General features: G+C 39.4%; 1 protein-coding gene and 1 pseudogene across 13 annotated transcripts in view; one reads left to right on the forward strand and one right to left on the reverse strand.

Moving 5' to 3' along the window:
* Positions 1-19,428, forward strand: part of NEO1 (neogenin 1) — a 258,499-nt gene that overhangs the window by 45,597 nt on the left and 193,474 nt on the right. The gene's annotated exons all lie outside the window — the stretch shown is intronic.
* LOC118675598 lies at positions 555-2,096 on the reverse strand (annotated as a pseudogene).

Here is a 19,428-nt window from a genome sequence, read left to right on the forward strand (position 1 = left end):
ATCTCTGTAACTCACATCACCCCTAAAGCCCACCCCAAATATAACCTTTGTTATATAGGGCTATAACCCCAAATATAGCCCTATATAACCTTTGTTCTCCTGGGACACGCTCTCTCGCCTCACCGCTGTGCCGGATAGAGGCTGGGAGCCAATTCTAGAATTGATCAATAAAGACTTGTTGCTTTTGCACCGGAGGGGGCTCCCTGGTGGTGGATTGTTGGGGACCCCGAACTCTGGGCATAACAAGTAATATACTAAGAACTACTCCATTTATGAGCTATTTTCTAGCTTCTTCAAGTATGGGACACAACTATAGTTCTATTAGTGAGGGAAAATGAATAATCAATTTTAGTTAAACCAAAAAAAAGAGAGAGAGAGAAAGAAAAGAATAAGAAAAAGAAAGGCACCAAAATAAAAACTGACTTTGGCTTTTAAGAACCTACACTATTGACCCTGAAATACCAGACAGTAACATCAAAAGATTACAGTAGCAAGCAACTACTTCACATATTAAGAATTCTGAAATAGGCAATAACTTTTTATTCACTCTTAATTCACTCTGTTTTATCTTCTTTTTGCTTTTCCTGGTTTTTGGTTACAGGCAGTTCAAGGCTTGCCCATTGCATTGGTTCAGCTTTTCTCATGGTGATCTCAATCTTTGTTGCAGCCATAGTTACATAACTTCGCTTTACATCAGTCACACCCATAATTTCATATTTTGATGAATTCCTTCTCTCCTTCGAATATAATGTGCATGTTTAACAATGTACTATTTGCTATTACTTGACTAAGTTCTGAAAGTGAATTTTTATTTTTTTATTTTAATTTTATTTTTTTTAAAATATAATTTTATTGATTTCAGAGAGGAAGGGAGAGGGAGGGAGAGATAGAAACATCAGTGATGAGACTCATTGATCAGCTGCCTCATATTAGGGATCAAGCCTGCAACCTGGGCATGTGCCCTTGACTGGAATCAAACCTGGGACCCTTAAGTCCGCAGGCCGATGCTCTATCCACTGAGCCAAACCAGCTAGTTGAAAGTGAATTTTTAGCATATACTGAAATGGTGACTTGACCCCCAGTTTGACCAGTCATGTCTACATGGAACAACTTTTTCCCCAGCATCGTTTCCTGTCCACATCTTTTTCCCTGTTGTACATCCCTCTTGGGCTAAGAAAATATTAAAATCAGAAGTTTTTCTTCTACAACAGCTCCAGTATTTCATTCCTTCATGGAAAATAGGTACACCAGAATGATATACACCAGTGGTTCTCAACCTGTGGGTCGCGACCCCTTTGGGGGTCGAACGACCCTTTCACAGGGGTGGCCTAAGACTATCGGAAAACACATATATAATTACATATTGTTTTTGTGATTAATCACTATGCTTTAATTATGTTCAACTTGTAACAATGAAAATACATCCTGCATATCAGATATTTACATTACGATTCATAACAGTAACAAAGTTATGGTTATGAAGTAGTGACGAAAATAATTTTATGGTTGGGGGTCACCACAACATGAGGAATTGTATTAAAGTGTCGTGGCATTAGGAAGGTTGAGAACCACTGATATACACAGACTTCTTCTGGACTCTGTAGACCCTGATACGTCTTTGTACACCCTCCATTTTTACATGAGGTCCCAGTCTTAATTTCATCACTGTCTTCTTCCTTGTTGTTTTCATTCCCCAATGACAGTTTATCAGGTGCTTGTTTTAGGGAAGCAGATACTTTTAATTCCAAATTTGTCATTGGTTCATCTGGGCTTGGCCTCTTTATTGCTTCTACTGGTTTAGGGACTTGAATGATGTGCTCCTGAAATTTGGGTTTTCATTCAGATAGTTCTTCTCAGTAGTGTTGACTTCTCAGGGTTGACTGGCTCAGGTGGCTTTTCACTATTATGCCTACATTTGGTACAACCTACGATGCTTAAAAATATTAGAAAAATACATTGTTCTTCTCTTACAGTAAGACCAACCCTTTAATGCATCATGAAAGACTGTACACCTGGTTGGTATGTGCAAGCATCATTGGAATTGCTCTGGGATCGAAGTGCTGGCTGCAGCCCTAGTTGTAGCACAGCAGGACCATTTCTGTTCCAAGCAGTCCAAGTCAGGCCCAATGCCAGGGGCTTCAGTGCGGTGCGCGTATAGCTCCCCCTGCAAGCACTGGTCTGACCCAAACATTTTGTGTTTAAATTGAGAACTTAAAGCTAGAGAGTCTGAACTACTAGTATATATGGTGATGATAGTGGACACCAAAGGACCAGAAGGATAAAAGGTACCATTTAGAGACTAACTGGATGCAATAGAATGATCAAAAGTAATGTTATTAAGGAGTAAAAGAAATATGAAGTCCTTTGACATTAGTATCTTAACTTACAATGAGGAGATAATTTTCTTAGGATGAATAACATTATACAGAATGTTTACATTTGTTGGTGTATAACAATTCTTTTTTTTTTATTCCTCACCCGAGGACATTTTTTCCATTGATTTCTAGAGAGAGTAGAAGGGAGGGAGGAGGGAGTGGGGAGAGAGAAACATCCATGTGAGAGAGACACATCCATTGGTTACTCCCTGCACACCCTCCTACTAGGGCTGGTAAAGCTGCAGCAACCAAGGTAGATGCCCTTGACTGGGAAGCGAAGCCGCGACCCTTTGGTCCACAGGCTGAAGCTCTAACCACTGAGAAAAAATGGTCAGAGCTGTCCTGCATTTCTGCTATCAGACTTTGAACCTCTTTGGGCAATAAGACAGTTAGGTTTAATTTTATTTCTGCCAGTAGTCAAATACTGTCTGTTTTTGTTTATTTGTTTGTTTGTTTTTTTACTAAGGATATAGTAAAATTTAGAATTATCAATGGCCATACAAGTTGTGTAGTGAGTGATATGTGATATGATTTGTTGCTTTTTGGCGGTAGGGATTACAACTGAAATAAGTTCTCTGTGGATATTTTCCTTTCTTAAGATGGAATTCTATCAATAAGTGTGAAATATTTTACCAAAAACTGAGGAATAGTCCATCAAGAAGTGAAAGCTATTTTATTAAGAAGCGAGAAACTTGTAGAGACCTGGGAATGTAGAAGAGATCAGACAGGATCATTAAACCTGTTTCAGAATAATTTGTACAATGACTCTGGTCGTAGTAAACTAAAATTAAGCAAACTTAAGTAAATAGGGAATCAGGACCCTGGTGAGAAAAAAAAACAATCCTCTGTTTACAACAGGGATTATTCACCAATAATAGCAAAAAGGTTTCTTGTTATTACAAAAGAAAGATGACAAGAAGAATGCATAAGTAACTGTTCATATTAAAAATGTAAGCTTTAAATAAAAAAATCTATGTAGGAACCAAGATGGCGGCATAGGTAAACACCTGAACTTGCTGCTGCACACAACCACATTAAAACTACAACTAAAAGACAAAACTAGTATCATCCAAAACCACGGGAAGGCTGGCTGAGTGGAAATTCTACAACTAGAAGGAAAGAAAAAGCGCATTGAGTCCAGTAGCAGGTGCAGAGGTGTGGAAGTGCAGAGCTATGGAGGCGCACGCGAAAGGGGTTGGCAGCTGGGTACGCTGTTGTCTTTTTCATTCGGCAGGGAGAAATAAGCTCCCGACTGCTCTGAACTCCAGTTCCAGGTGAGAATTTGGGGGGCCAGACTCATACGGAGAGAAACAGTACTGTCTGGCATTGGGCCAGAATATGAGGGCGGCTTTCTCGCAGAGGTGCTTGCAGTAGTCATTGTTCCTGTACGGGGCTGCAGGACACAGATGCCAGGACCTTTCCGAGTAAGAGCAGACTGGAAGCCATTGAGGTTTGCTCGCCCTGGTGATTCCCTGAGCCTGCCCCACCCAGTTTATAACCCCACCCAAGCTGTGCGCAGAGGCTTTTGCATATGAATGGCCTGGCCTTTCTCTGCCTAAAAACCTGGGCAGACTCAGTGAGCGCCAAAGCCCCACTGAAGCAAGTCCTGCCCATAAGGGTGTCTCCAGAACAGAAGTTCTCCCATTGTAGACATAACTGGTCCTGACAGCCAGTTGGCCTGGAGGTCAATTCCTCCAGTTCATCCCCGCCAAAGTTCAGTGATACCAACAGTAATCAAGGCTTAACTACAACAAGACTGTGCACACAGCCCACAAAGGGGTGCACCAAGAGTGTCCACCTCAGGTAATGAGGGAGGCTGAGCTACTGGGCCCTATAGAACACCTAGCACAGAAAGCCACTCTATCAACACAGGGAAGCAGCCAAAATGCAGAGACAAAGAAACAGATCACAAATGAAAGAAATGGAGAAAAGCAAACTACTGGCTATAGAGTTCAAAACCACGGTTATAAGGTTACTCAAGAATCTTCTAGAAACCTCTGAGGATCTTAGTGAGACTGTCAAGGATATGAAAAAGGAGCAATTAGAAATTAAGTATGTACTGACTGAAATGAAGAATAATATACAAAGATCCAACAGCAGAAGAGAGGATCCCAAGAATCAAGATCCAAAGATTTGAAATAAAAAGAAGCAAAAAAAAAAAAAAAAAAAAAAAAACCAACCAGAAAAGCAAAAGGAAAAAAAGAAGACAAAAATACGAAGATAGTGTCAGGAGCCTCTGGGACAACTTCAAGTGTACCAACATCCAAATTATAGGGGTGCCAGAAGAAGAGAGAAAGCAAGATATTAAAAACCTATTTGAAGAAATAATGACAGAATACTTCCCCTACCTGGTGAAAGAAATAGATTTACAAGTCCAGGAAGAAAAAAAACCCCAAACAAAAGGAATCCAAAGAGGACCACACCAAGACACATCATAATTAAAATGCCAAGGGCAAAAGACAAAGAGAAAGTCTTAAATACAGCAAGAGAAAAGCAGTTAGTTACCTACAAGGGAGTACCCATACGACTGTCAGCTGATTTCTCATCAGAAACTTTGCAGGCCAGAAGGGAGTGGCAAGAAATATTCAAAGTGATGAATGCCAAGAACCTACAACCAAGATTACTCTACCCAGCAAAGCTCTCATTTAGAATTGAAGGTCAGATAAAGAGCTTCACAGATAAGAACAAGCTAAAGGAGTTCATCACCGCCAAAGTTCAGTATTATATGAAATGCTGAAGGGTATTCTTTAAGAAGAGGAAGAAGAAGAAAAAGGTGAAGATAAAAATTATGAACAACAAAGTGACAACAAATACATATCTATCAACAAGTGAATCTAAAAATCCAGTGAATAAATAATCTGATGAACAGAATAAACTGGTGAATCGAATCGAATCAGGGACATAGAAAGGGAGTGGCCTGACAATTCTTGTGGGGAAGGGAGTGTGGGGGGTGTGGGAAGAGAGTGGACAAAAATCGTACATTTATGGATGAGGACAGTGGGGGGGGGGGGGTAAGGGCAGGGGCTGGGTGGGAACCTGGTGTAGAGGAGCTATGGGGGAAAAAGAGGAACAACTGTAATAATCTGAACAATAAAGATTTATTAAAAGAAAAAATATGGAGTAAAAAGCCTGTATGATCTCCCAGCAGCTCAGTCCCACTCCTTTCCCCAGGAGAAAGCTCTGTTAACTGTTTAGTGTTCATTCTTTTAGACTTCTCCCTGTGTATTAATATTTAAATATTAGTGGCCCAGTGCACAAAATTTTATATAATGTTACATGTATTTTTTACAGTCTTTCAATCTCAGTATGCAAATATTCCCCAGACTTTTCATATTGTCCCCTCTTATGTAGACTGTATATAAAAATGAATATAGCTTTGTTTCTGCTTAAACAGACAATAGTGTTTTAACATAAAATATTCAGATAATTACAAAGGTGAAAAAAAATCAACTGAAATCCCTGAGGTAATTCCCATTTAGGTGACTAGTTTTTAAAATATATCTCTTTAATTATTCACACAAGTGTAAACATATACCCACATCTGCCACCTGCATATGTATAATATTTATAAATGTCCTATACACACAAGCTGATTTTTATTACAAAATTATTTTAAATGGGCTTGGGGATTTTTATCTCCCTTCCTCATTCCTCCCCTCCTCCCCCATTTTCTACCATCCTTACCCTCCCAGTAATCAGTGATAACAAGCTGGTATACACTTTCCTACCTTTCGCAATGCTCATACAATCATATGCCCGTGAAATTATATAATTTACACTTGTGTGCATTGTTCATTTTTCACAGAACACATTCCAGGTAAACTGAAACATAGATCACTCATTTTTTGCTGACTAAATATTCCAAGGCAAGAAGCAGTAGACTACAGTCAATGGACCATATCTATCTTGCCTTTTTTATTTTGGAAATAAAGTTTTATTGGAACACAGACTCTATTTTTCTATTGCGTGGTGTGACCTTTTAAATTCTTTGTTATATGTGATCTATTTTCTCCCAATTTTGTCTCTCTTTTGATTTGTTACATTTTGCCATAAAAGTTTTTTTTAAAAAAATATATTTTATTGATTTTTTACAGAGAGGAAGGGAGAGAGATAGTTAGAAACATCGATGAGAGAGAAACATCGATCAGCTGCCTCCTGCACATCTCCTACCGGGGATGTGCCCGCAACCCAGGTACATGCCCTTGACCGGAATCGAACCTGGGACCTTTCAGTCCGCAGGCCGACGCTCTATCCACTGAGCCAAATCGGTTTCGGCATAAAAGTTATTTTTAAACATAAATGCAGTGAGGTGAAGCATATCTCTCTCTTCTAGCTTTGAGGTTCCCTCTTTTGATTCGAAAGATTGCCTAACTCAAGGGTCTTCCTTATGTTTTCCTAAAATTTTTATTACTTAATATTTTTATAGATGTGCAATATACTATATAATAAAAGAGAAACATGTAAATTGACCATCCCTTCACTATACTCACCAGCCAAACAGTAGTGAATATGTAAATTAACCCAACAAAGATGGCGGGTTAATTTGCATATGGACGGAGAGCAGAAGCGGGAGAGCTGGTAGCTTGGGGAGTCATGGCTCCCTCAGTCACCGGGTGGAGAGCAGAGCAGGAGAGCCGGAGGCTAGGGGGGCTGTGGCTCCCTCGGTTGCTCCCAGTGTGGAGAGTACCAGGAATTCTGGGAATAGTAGTTCTGATGGCAGCCCCAGGACTGGTAACAAAAGCCCAGAGTGCGGGGAACACCAGGAATGCTGGGAATTGTAGTTCTGATAGTAGACAGATCTCATAAACCAGCGGTTCTCAACCTGTGGGTCGCCAACCTGTGGGTCGCTACCCCTTTGGGGTTCAAACGACCCTTTCACAGGGGTCGCCTTAGACCATCGGAAAACACATATATAATTACATACTGTTTTTGTGATTAATCACTATGCTTTAATTATGTTCAATTTGTAACAATGAAAATACATCCTGCATATCAGATACTTACATTACGATTCATAACAGTAGCAAAATTTCAGTTATGAAGTAGCAACGAAAATAATTTTATGGATGGGGTTCACCACAACATGAACTGTATTAACACATTGTATGCGGGAAACGTATTTATACGTTCTACCAGTGTAGTAGAGCGCGGGACACGTATTAATACATTTTTTATAGACTAGCGGTAGAATGCGGGTAACGTATAAATACGTAAACTAAAGTTATCGTAATTTTACTGAACGTTGCCATTTGCACAAAAAATTAGCAAAAATGGCCTGTGCCACCTGTTAGCGCGCGATAAAAACTAGCCGCAAACAATGTGTTAAAGGGTCGCGGCATTAGGAAGGTTGAGAGCCACTGTCCTAGACACTAGAGCAAAGTTAGCCTGGAGCAAGTTACTGTTGCGGTGGGGGATGGAGGGAAAGCAGAAGTGAGAAACATAAGTAAAATCAGAGTGTCTAGGAAAAATTAAAGGGAAGATATCCTAAAACTTCCAGGAAATATCCACCGATGAAGCAAAGCAAAAAAAAAAAAAAGCCTCTATTATTCTGTTAGCAACAAACCAAACTGGGTTGGTGGTCTAAGACAATTCACTCATATGATTGCAAAGACAGACAGAAATTCCCGGATTGGAGAGGGCTCCCCTGAGGGCTCCCAGTTTGGAGAGGGTGCAGTTCGGGCTGAGGGACCCCCCGCCCCCCCCATACCCCCCCCTCTACCCTCCGTGCACAAATCTTCGTGCACCGGGCCCCTAGTGTGTGTGTGTGTGTGTGTGTGTGTGTGTGTGTGTGTGTATACACACACACACTCCCACACACACACACACACTCCTACACACACACTCCTACACACACACACACACACACACACACACATATACACACACACACATATACACACACACACACATATACACACACACACACAAAGGGGCATTACAGTTTAGTGTTAATATCACATACTCTGATTCTCTTATTTATTACCCATTTGACCTTGGACAAGTTACGGTTTTCTTCTTTTAACTGGGAATGTAAATAATACCTATTTCTTATGATAGTAGTAAAGATTAAATCAGTGGTTGGTATGTAGAGAATGTTTAGAACAGTGTTTGATACATAGAAACATGTAAATATTTACTGTTTTTACATGTTTTGGGTAGGCATCTCATTTTTCTCGCATATGGATAACCAGTTGCCCTAGTAACATTTTTTGAGTAGGTCATCCTTTACCCAATTGATTTAAAATTCCATCTCTATTGTATAAGTTTTTCAAATATATATATATATATATATATATATATATATATATATATATATACACACACACACACACACACACACACACACCTATTTGGAGGGCTCGTCTAGTCTGTTATGTGGCTCTGCATATTTCTGCCCCAGAGCTACTGTTGCTTTATAAATACTGAGTGCAGTCCCTTTACTTTGTTCTAAATCAGGGATCCTGAAACTATGGCCCTCGGGCCACATGCAAATATAAATACTGTATTTGTTCCCATTTTGTTTTTTTACTTCAAAATAAGATATGTGCAATGTGCATAGGAATTTGTTCATAGGTTTTTTTTTTTTTAAAACTATAGTCCGGCCCTCCAATGGTCTGAGGGACAGTGAACTGGCCCCCTGTTTAAAAAGTTTGAGGACCCCTGTTCTAAATTATTTTGGTTCTTCCTAGCTTTCTTTGCTTTTCTATATAATTTTTTTAAAGCTCATCAAAATGTCCAAGAATCCTGTTTGGCCTGGCTGGTGTGGTTCAGTTGAACCAAGAGGTGCATGGTTCAATTCCTGGTTAGGGCACATGCATGGGTTTCGGGCTCGATTTCCAGTAGGGGCATTTAGGAGGCAGTGGATCAATGTTTTTCTCTCTCTCTCCCTTTCTCTCTCTCTCTCTCTCTCTCTCTCTCAAAAAAAATTAATTATTAAAACGTTTGCTAGTAAGTTGTATCATGGAAGAGATACTAATTAGCTAGTTTTGGTATGGAGCCTTTTTGTGGTCTCATTAATACTTTGCACTGTGGAATTTCTTAGAAGTTGTCTGGTTATAAAATCCAAAAATTGATACCATCCACTGTGCTGGGTGGGCACTGGGAATATGGTGAATGAAAACACTGTAGGGTAGAGTATAAGCCCTCAGTTCCAAAACTGGACCCTGAAATGCCCCAGGGCACCTCAGAGAACGCATACACTTATTTCAAATATTGGACACTGTGCAAACCTCTAGGTCAAGGTAGTTCAGAGTTTCAACATTTGATTATGCCTCCATTTTATTATTTTTTTTCTTCTTTTTTTTATTTATTTATTTATTTTTTTTATTGCTTAAAGTATTACAAAGGGTATTACATATGTGTCCATTTTATCCCCCCGCCCTAGACAGTCCCCTAGCCTCCCCTATCCCCCAATGTCTTATGTCCACTGGTTATGCTTATATGCATGCATACAAGTCCTTTAGTTGATCTCTTACCCCCCTACCTCCTGTCCCGCAACCCTCCCTGGCCTTCCTGCTGCAGTTTGACAATCTGTTTGAGGCAGCTCTGCCTCTGTATCTATTATTGTTCAAAAGTTTATAATGGTCTCTATTATCCATGAATGAGTGAGATCATGTGGTATTTTTCCTTCATTGACTGGCTTATTTCACTTAGCATAATGCTCTCCAGTTCCATCCATGACGTTGCAAATGGTAAGAGTTCCTTCCTTTTTAGAGCAGCATAGTATTCCATCGTGTAGATGTACCACAGTTTTCTAATCCATTCATCTACTGATGGGCACTTAGGCTGTTTCCAGATCTTAGCTATGGTGAATTGTGCTGCTATGAACATAGGGGTGCATATATCCTTTCTGATTGGTGTTTCTGGTTTCTTGGGATATATTCCTAGAAGTGGGATCACAGGGTCAAATGGGAGTTCCATTTTCAGTTTTTTAAAGAAACTCCATACTGTCTTCCATAGTGGCTGCACCAGTCTGCATTCCCACCAGCAGTGCACAAGTGTTCCTTTTTCTCCACATCCTCTCCAGCACTTGTCGTTTGTTGATTTGTTGATGATAGCCAGTCTGACAGGTGTGAGATGGTACCTCATTGTTGTTTTGATTTGCATCTCTCGGATGATTAGTGACTTTGAGCATGTTTTCATATGTCTCTTGGCTTTCTGAATGTCCTCTTTTGAAAGGTGTCTATTTAGGTCCTTTGCCCATTTTTTGATTGGATTGTTTATCTTCCTTTTGTTAAGTTGTATGAGTTCCCTATAAATTTTGGAGATTAGGCCCTTATCAGATATGACATTGGCAAATATGTTTTCCCACACAGTGGGTTTTCTCGTTGTTTTGTTGATGGTTTCTTTTGCTGTGCAGAAGCTTTTTATTTTGATGTAGTCCCATTTGTTCATTTTCTCTTTCGTTTCAAGTGCCCTAGGAGCTGTATCAGTGAAGAAATTGCTTAGGCATATGTCTGAGATTTTGTTGCCTTTGGATTCTTCTAGAATTTTTATGGTTTCCTGTCGTACATTTAAGTCCTTTATCCATTTTGAGTTTATTTTTGTGTATGGTGTAAGTTGGTGGTCTAGTTTCATTTTATTGCATATATCTGTCCAATTTTCCCAACACCATTTATTGAAGAGACTATCTTGGCTCCATTGTATGTTCTTGCCTCCTTTGTCAAATATTAATTGAGCATATTGGTACGGGCCGATTTCTGGGCTCTCTATTCTATTCCATTGATCTATATGCCTATTCTTGTGCCAGTACCAGGCAGTTTTGAGAACAGTGGCTTTGTAATACATCTTGATATCTGGTATTGAGATCCCACCTACTTTGGTCTTTTTCAGGATTGCTGCAGCTATTCGGGGTCTTTTTTTATTCCAGATGAATTTTTGGAGAGTTCGTTCTAGATCTCTGAAGTATGCCGTTGGTATTTTAATGGGAAGTGCGTTGAATTTATAGATTGCTTTGGGTAGTATGGACATTTTAATGATGTTGATTCTACCAATCCATGAACACGGTATGTTCTTCCATCTGTTTATGTCTTCCTCAGTATCTTTTTTTCAACGTCCTGTAGTTTTCTGAGTAGAGGTCTTTTACCTCTTTAGTTAAGTTTATTCCTAGGTAGCTTAATTTTTTTGGTGCGATGGTAAACGGGATTGTTTTTATAATCTCTCTTTCTGAAAGTTCACTATTGGTGTATAGAAATGCCTCGGATTTCTTGGGGTTGATTTTGTATCCTGCTACATTGCCAAATTCATGTATTAAGTCCAGTAGCTTTTTGATGGAGTCTCTAGGGTTTTGTATGTATAATATCATGTCGTCTGCAAATAAGGACAGTTTTACTTCCTCTTTTCCAATTTGGATGCCTTTTATTTCTTCTTCTTGCCGAATTGCAATGGCTAACACTTCCAGTACTATGTTGAACAGGAGTGGTGAGAGGGGGCATCCCTGTCTTGTTCCTGTTCTTAGGGGAAATGGTGTTAGTTTTTGTCCATTGAGTATGATGTTGGCTGTGGGCCTGTCATATATGGCTTTTATTATGTTGAGGTATGATCCTTCTACTCCCACTTTGCTGAGAGCTTTTATCAAAAATGGGTGTTGAATTTTGTCAAATGGTTTTTCTGCATCAATTGATATGACCATGTGGTTTTTTTCTTTCAATTTGTTTATGTGATGTATCACGTTTATTGATTTGCGGATATTGTACCATCCTTGCATCCCTGGGATAAATCCTACTTGGTCATGGTGTATGATTTTTCTGATGTACTGCTGGATCCGATTTGCTAAGATTTTGTTGAGGATTTTGGCATCTATGTTCATGAGGGATATTGGCCTGTAATTCTCTTTCATTGTGTTGTCTTTACCTGGTTTTGGAATTAGGGTGATGCTGGCTTCATAGAATGAGCTTGGAAGTGTTCCTTCCTCTTGAATTTTTTGTAGTAGTCTGAGGAGGATAGGTTTTAGTTCTTCCTTGAATGTTTGGTAAAACTCCCCTGTGAAGCCGTCTGGTCCTGGGCTTTTGTTTGCTGGAAGCTTTTTGATGACTGCTTCAATTTCTTCCATAGTTATTGGCCTGTTGAGATTTTTAGATTCTTCCTGATTGAGTTTTGGAATGTTGTACTTTTCTAGAAATTTGTCCATTTCCTCCAGGTTGTCTAGTTTGTTGGAGTAGAGCTGTCCATAGTATTTTTTAACAATCATTTGTATTTCTGTGGGGTCTGTTGTTATTTCGCCTCTATCGTTTCTGATTTTGTTTATTTGTGTCCTCTCTCTTTGCTTCTTGGTGAGTCTGGCTAGAGGTTTGTCAATCTTGTTTATCCTTTCAAAGAACCAGCTCTTGGTTTCATTGATTTTCTGTATTGTTTTTTTGGTCTCTATGTCATTTATTTCTGCTCTAATCTTTATTATCTCCTTCCTTCTGCTCACTCTGGGGTTTTCTTGTTGCTCTCTTTCTAATTCTTTGAGTTGTAGAGTTAGATGATCTACTACCATTTTTTTTTGTTTTTTGAGATAGGCCTGTAGAGCTATAAACTTCCCTCTCAGGACTGCTTTCATTGTGTCCCATAGGTTTTGGATTGTTGTGTTTTCATTGTCATTAGTTTCCAGGATGTTTCGAATTTCTTCTTTGATTTCATTGGTAACCCAATCAATATTTAATAGCATGCTATTCAGCTTCCAGGTGTTTGAGTATTTTGGGTTGTTTTTATTGTAGTTTATTTCTAATATTATGCCATCTTGGTCTGCAAAGACGCTTTTTATGATTTCAATTTTCTTGAATTTGGGGATACTTTGCTTGTGACCCAATATATGGTCTATTTTTGAATATGTCCTATGAGCATTTGAATAGAATGTATATTCCCTGGCTTTCGGGTGAAGTGTTCTGAAGATGTCTATTAAGTCCATCTGATCTAGTGAGTCATTTAGGATTGCTGTATCTTTGCTGATTATTTGTCTAGAAGACTTATCCAGTGTTGTCAGTGGTGTATTAAAGTCCCCTACAATGATTGTATTGTTGTCGATGTCTCCTTTGATATCTTCCAGGAGTTTTTTTATGAATTTGGGTGCTCCTGCATTGGGTGCATATATGTTTACCAGGGTTATATCTTCTTGTTGTATTGATCCCTTTAGTATTATGAAGTGGCCTTCCTTATCTCTTGTTATGGCCTTCACTTTGAGGTCTATTTTGTCCGATATAAGTATTGCTACCCCAGCTTTCTTTTCCTTTCCATTTGCCTGAAAGATATTTTTCCATCCTTTCACTTTCAGTCTGTGTGAGTCCCTTCTAATGAGGTGGGTTTCTTGTAGACAGCAGATGTATGGGTCAGGTTTTTTTATCCATTCAGCCACTCGATGTCTTTTGTTTGGAGCATTTAGTCCGTTTACGTTTAAAGTTATTATTGAAAGGTACTTGTTTGTAGGCATTTCTGTTTTTGTGTGGCTGTTTTCTTTCTGAGCTTTTTATTCTTATTTTTATACCAGTCCCTTTAGCATTCCTTGCATTGCTGGCTTGGTGGTGATAAACTCCCTTAGCCTTTTTTTGTCTGTGAAGCTTCTTATTTCCCCTTCAAGTTTGAATGATAGCCTTGCTGGATAGAGTATTCTTGGATTTAGTCCTTTGCTTTGCATCACTTTGTAAATTTCCGTCCATTCTTTTCTGGCCTGATGTGTTTCTGTTGAGAAATCATTTGACAATCTAATGGGAGATCCCTTGTATGTAACTTTCCGTCTCTCTCTTGCAGCCTGTAAGATTCTCTCTTTGTCCTGAATATTTGCCATGGTAATTATGATGTGTCTTGGTGTGGGTCTTTTTGGGTTCACCTTGTTTGGGACTCTCTGGGCTTGAGTGACTTTTTTCTTCCCCACCTCAGGGAAGTTTTCTGATATTATTTCTTCTAATAGGTTTTCTAATCCTTGTTCATCCTTCTGTTGTTCTGGTACCCCTATTATTCGTATGTTGTTTCGTTTCATGTTGTCCCAGAGCTCCCTTAGGCTCTCCTCCTGTCTTTTCATTTTTTTCTCCAATTGCAGTACGTTTTGGGTGTGTTTTGCTTCCTTGTCTTCTAAATCACTAATTCGGTCCTCCGCTTCTCCTAGTCTACTGTTGATACTTTCAATGGAGTTTTTCATTGCAGCTATATCACTCTTCATTTCTTCTTGGGTCTTACTTAAGTTGTTGATTTTTTCATCTGTTTCTTCTAGCTTCTTCCATATGTTATCGATTTTTTCATCTGTTTCTTCTTGCTTCTTGGAGAGGTTGTCGATTTTTTCCTCCATCCGGTTTATGCACTCTAGGACCCTTATTCTGAATTCTTTTTCTGTCATGTTGCATGCCTCTGTATTACTTAGCTGCTTTTCTGGAGAGTCCTCCTTCTCTTTCCTTTGGGGGTTTCTTTGTCTACCCATGTTTGATCTCGCTGACATATCTAGACGTTGAGTCGTTCAGTGGCTGCTCCCTTGGTGGCAGTGACTCCTTGGTCTGTGGTTGCTCTTCGGGCGGTTGCAGTAGCAGCTGCTCTTCAGTTGGCAGCAGCTCCTCTGGTGGGTGCTGTTCACAGCTGTGGTGGCTCTTCTGGCTTTCCAGGGGAGTTCTGCTCTTCCTGGCTGCAAACCGTCTCGCCAGTTGAGGAATTTCGCCAATTCGGTGTGGATGTTACTAGTTTCAGCTGCTCACTCCATTTGCTCAGGGACACGACCTGGGACGCGTCTGCCTATACCGCCGCCAGCTTCGGAATCTCTGATTATGCCTCCATTTTAAAAAAAATTAAGGTAATTTATCAAATCTGGCTTTAATGTTATTAATAGGCTTTTTAATCTAGTTCATTATGTATGCCACGTTTTGTACTAGATATAAAAAGAGGAGCACTTTAAGGTGTTTGTTCTCAGGTAGATTTTTTGTGTTTTTCTTTGATGCTGTGATATCCTTGTACAGTGGGGATTTTTGGTGGTTGCTGTGATAAAAAGTAAATACCATGCAAAAGTCATGTGGAACAAGAAATGAGGATAGTAGTATCCAATTTGATTTCAAGCTTTGAGAAGTTGTACAGCCCAATAGGTGCACATATCCTATATAATAAAAACCCAGTGACGGAAATGGTGGAACGACCAGAATGACCATGCCCCTCACCCTGGCTGGCAGCCCCCCAGCGAGCAGTTACGGGTGATCAGGCAGGCAGGCGAGCAGTTAGGGGCAATCAGGGAGGCAGGCAGAGTGGTTAGGGGCAATGAGGCAGGCAGGCAGGCAGGCAGAGGCGATAGGGGGAGACAGGCGACGAGTGGTTAGGGGCAATCAGACAGGCAAGTGAGCAGTTAGGGGCTACATCCCAGATTGTGAGAGGGATGTCCGACTGCTGGTTTAGTCCCGATCCACAGCAGATTGGGCCTAAACCGGCAATTGGACATCCCCTAAGGGGTCCCCGATTGGAGAGGGTGCAGGCTGGGCTGAGGGAACCTCCCACTGTGCACAAATTTCATGCACCAGGCCACTAGTAGATAATAAAAGGCCAGTGAACTAAACAGTGGAACGACCAGAGACAGGGCGATGAGGCAGGCACACGAGTGGTTAGGGGCGATGAGGCAGGCAGGTAGAGGTGGTTAGGGGCGATGAGGCAGGCAGGCAAGTGGTTAGGGGCGATCAGGGAGGCAGGCGAGTGGTTAGGAGCCATTGGTCCCGGATCCCTGTGGATTGGGCCTAAACTGGCAGTCGGACATCCCCCGAAAGGTCCCCGATTGTGAGAGGGTGTAGGCTGGGCTGAGGGACATCCACCCCTCCCCCCCCCCCCCGCACAAATTTTGTGCACTGGGCCTCTAGTTGGTGTATAAAAATGCAACTTATTTCTCAATATTTATTTTGAATCCTGCTACTTTATGGAATTCATTTTATCAGTTCTAGTAGTTTTTTGTGTGGAATCTTTAGGTCTCTTTATATACAGTATCATGTCATCTGCAAATAATGACAGTTTTATCTCTTCCCTTTCTAATTTGAATGCCTTTTATTTCTTCTTTTTGTCTGATTGCTATGACTAGGTCTTCCATTACTGTGTTGAGAGTGGTGAGAGTGGCTATCCCTGTCTTATTCCTGATCGCAAGGGAAATGCTTTTTAGCTTTTCCCTATTGAGTATGATGTTGGCTATGGATTTGTCATATATGGCCTTTATTATGTTGAGATACGTTCTCTCTATTTCCACTTTGCTGAGAGTTTTTATCGTATATGATCTCACACATATGTGGAATCTAATGAACACATAAACTGATGAACAAAAATAGACCCAGTAACATAGAAACATCAAAATCCCAGAGGGAAGGCGGGAGGGTGGTGGGCCGGGGGGGGGGGGAGGGATGGGTGTTGGAGGGGGAAAGAGATCAACCAGTGAACTCATATGCATATATGTATAACCCATAGACAGAATGAATGGGGTGGTGAAGGCCAGGGGTGGGGAGGGAGGGAGGGAGGGAGGGAGGGAGGGAGGGAGGGTAGAAAACAATGGGGGAAAAAGGGGACATATGTAATACTTTCAACAATAAAGATAAAAAAATAATAAATGGGTGCTGGATTTTGTCAGATGCTTTTTCTGCATCTATTGATGTTATGATATGGTTTTTTACTTTTCACCTTGTTGAATTTACAGATGTCGAACCATCCTGGCATCCCAGAAATAAGTCCCCCTTGATCATGGTATATGATCTTTTTCATGTATTGCTGAATTTAGTTTGTTAGTATTTTGTTGAGGATTTTGAATCTGTGTTCATCAGAGATATGGCCTATAATTTTCTTTTTTTGTAGTGTTTTTATCTGGTTTTGGAATCAGGATAATACTGGCCTTGTAAAATGAGTTTGGGAATCTTCCTCCTCTTGTATTTTTTTGTAATAATTTGTGAAGGATAGGGGTTAGTCCTTCTTTGAATGTTTGGTAAACTCATCTATGAAACTATTTGGTCCCGGACTTTTGTTTCTTAGTAATTTTTGATCAGTGCTTCAATTTTAATTAGTTTTAATCACTCCATTCGGATTTTTCTGTTACTCTTGATTCAGTGTTGGAAGATTGTATATTTCTAGGAATTTACCCATTTCTTTCAGATTGTCCAATCTATTGGCATATAGTTGTTTGTGATATTTTCATATAATTTTTTTGTATTTCTAATTTTATTTATTTGGGTACACTCTCTTGATAAGTCTGGTTAAAGGTTTATTGATCTTGTTTATCTTTTCAAAAAAACAGCTGTTGGTTTCATTGATTTATTTACTTATATTTTTTAGACTGTATTTTCATTTGTCTCAAGGTATCTTTTGATTTCTTCATCTTGTTAATTATTCATTGTTAGGTAACATCTTATTTAGTCTTCATGTTTTTGTGTGTTTTTCAGTTTTTTTCTTGTAATTGATTTCTAGGTTCAAACCATTATGGTCAGAGAAGATGCTTGATATGATTTCAGTCTTCTTAAATTTATTAAACTTGTTTTGTGTCCTAACATGTGGTCTATTTTAGAAAATGTTCCATGTGTACTTGAAAAGAATGTATATTCTGCTGCTTTGGGGTGAAATGCTCTGAAGATATCAATTAAATCCATCGGTCTATTGTGTTCTTTCAGGCCACTGTTTCCTAGTTGATTTTCTGTCTGGAAGATCTATCATTGATGTCAGTGGGATGTTAAAGTCCCCTATTATGACTGTATTACTGTCAGTCTCTCTCTTTATGTCCATCAGTATTTGCTTTACATATTTAAGTGCTCCTAGGTTGGGTGCATAAATGTTTACAAGGGTTATATTTTCTTGTTGGATTGATCCCTTTATCATTATTTAATTACTTTCTTATTATAGCCTTTGTATTAAAATCTAATTTGTCTGTTATAAGTGTTGCTACCCCAGTTTTATTTTCATTTCCATTTGCCCGAAATATATTTTTCCACCCCTTTCAGACAGTGTGTATCTTTTCATTCTGGGGTGTTTCTTGTAGACAGCATATATATGCATCTTATTTTTTTAATCTATTCAGCAACCCTGTGTCTTTTGATTGGAGCATTTAATTCATTTGCATTTAAAGTGATTATTGATAGATATGTATTTATTGCCATTGTTTATATAACTAGGTTCCTCTTTTTCCCCCCTTCTTAACAAAGCCTCTTTAACATTTCTTATAATACTTGTTTGTTGGTGATGAACTCCTTTAGCTTTTTCTTGTCTGGGAAGGTCTTTATTTCTCTTCCAATTTTAAATGATATCCTTGCTGGGTAGAGTAGTCTTAGGTTGGAGGTTTCTGCTTTGCATCACTTTGAATATTTGATGCCAGTTGGTCCCTTCTGGCTTGAAATGTTTTTGTTGAGAATTCAGCTCCCATAATTAACTGTCTTTCTCTTGCTCCTTTTAAGATTCTCTCTATATCTTTAACCTTTGCCATTTTAATTATGATGTGTCTTGGTGTGGGCCTTTTTGGGTTCATTTTGTTTGTAACTCGCTGCGCTTCCTGGACTTGTCTTTTTTCCTTCACAAGTTTAGGAAAGTTTTCAGTCATTATTTCTTCAAATAGGTGCTCAATTCCTTGCTCTCTCTCCTCTGGTACCCTTAATACTTACCTTATTTAAATTTCATTTTTCTTTTTGCTGTTCTGCATGGTTGTTTTCTGCTACTTTGTCTTTCAAATTTCCAATTCACTACTCTGTGTCATTCCACCTCCTCTTGATTTTTTTCTCACGTATTCTTCATTAAGATATTGTAGTCTTTATTTAGGACTTGTTAATTTTTATGGCTTCTATTCCTTTTTTATTTTAAATATCTTTTTAAGTTCTCACTGAGTTCATATATTCTTCGCCTATGTTCATTTGAGCATCCTTATAACCATTGTTTTGAACTCTATCTGGTAGATTGCTTGCCTATTTCATTTAGTTCTTTTTCTGGGGATTTCTCTTATTTTTTTATTTTTCATTTGGAACGTGCTTTTTGTCTCTCCATTTTAGCTGCCTCTCTCGATTTGTTTTGTATATTAGGTAGATCTACTCTGCCTCCCAGTGTTAGTATGGTGGCCTTTTGTAGTAGGTGTCCTGTGGGGCTTAGTGGTGCAATCAAGCAAGGT

Source organism: Myotis myotis, unplaced genomic scaffold (genome assembly GCF_014108235.1).
Source record: "Myotis myotis isolate mMyoMyo1 unplaced genomic scaffold, mMyoMyo1.p scaffold_m19_p_1, whole genome shotgun sequence".
NCBI lineage: Eukaryota > Metazoa > Chordata > Mammalia > Chiroptera > Vespertilionidae > Myotis > Myotis myotis.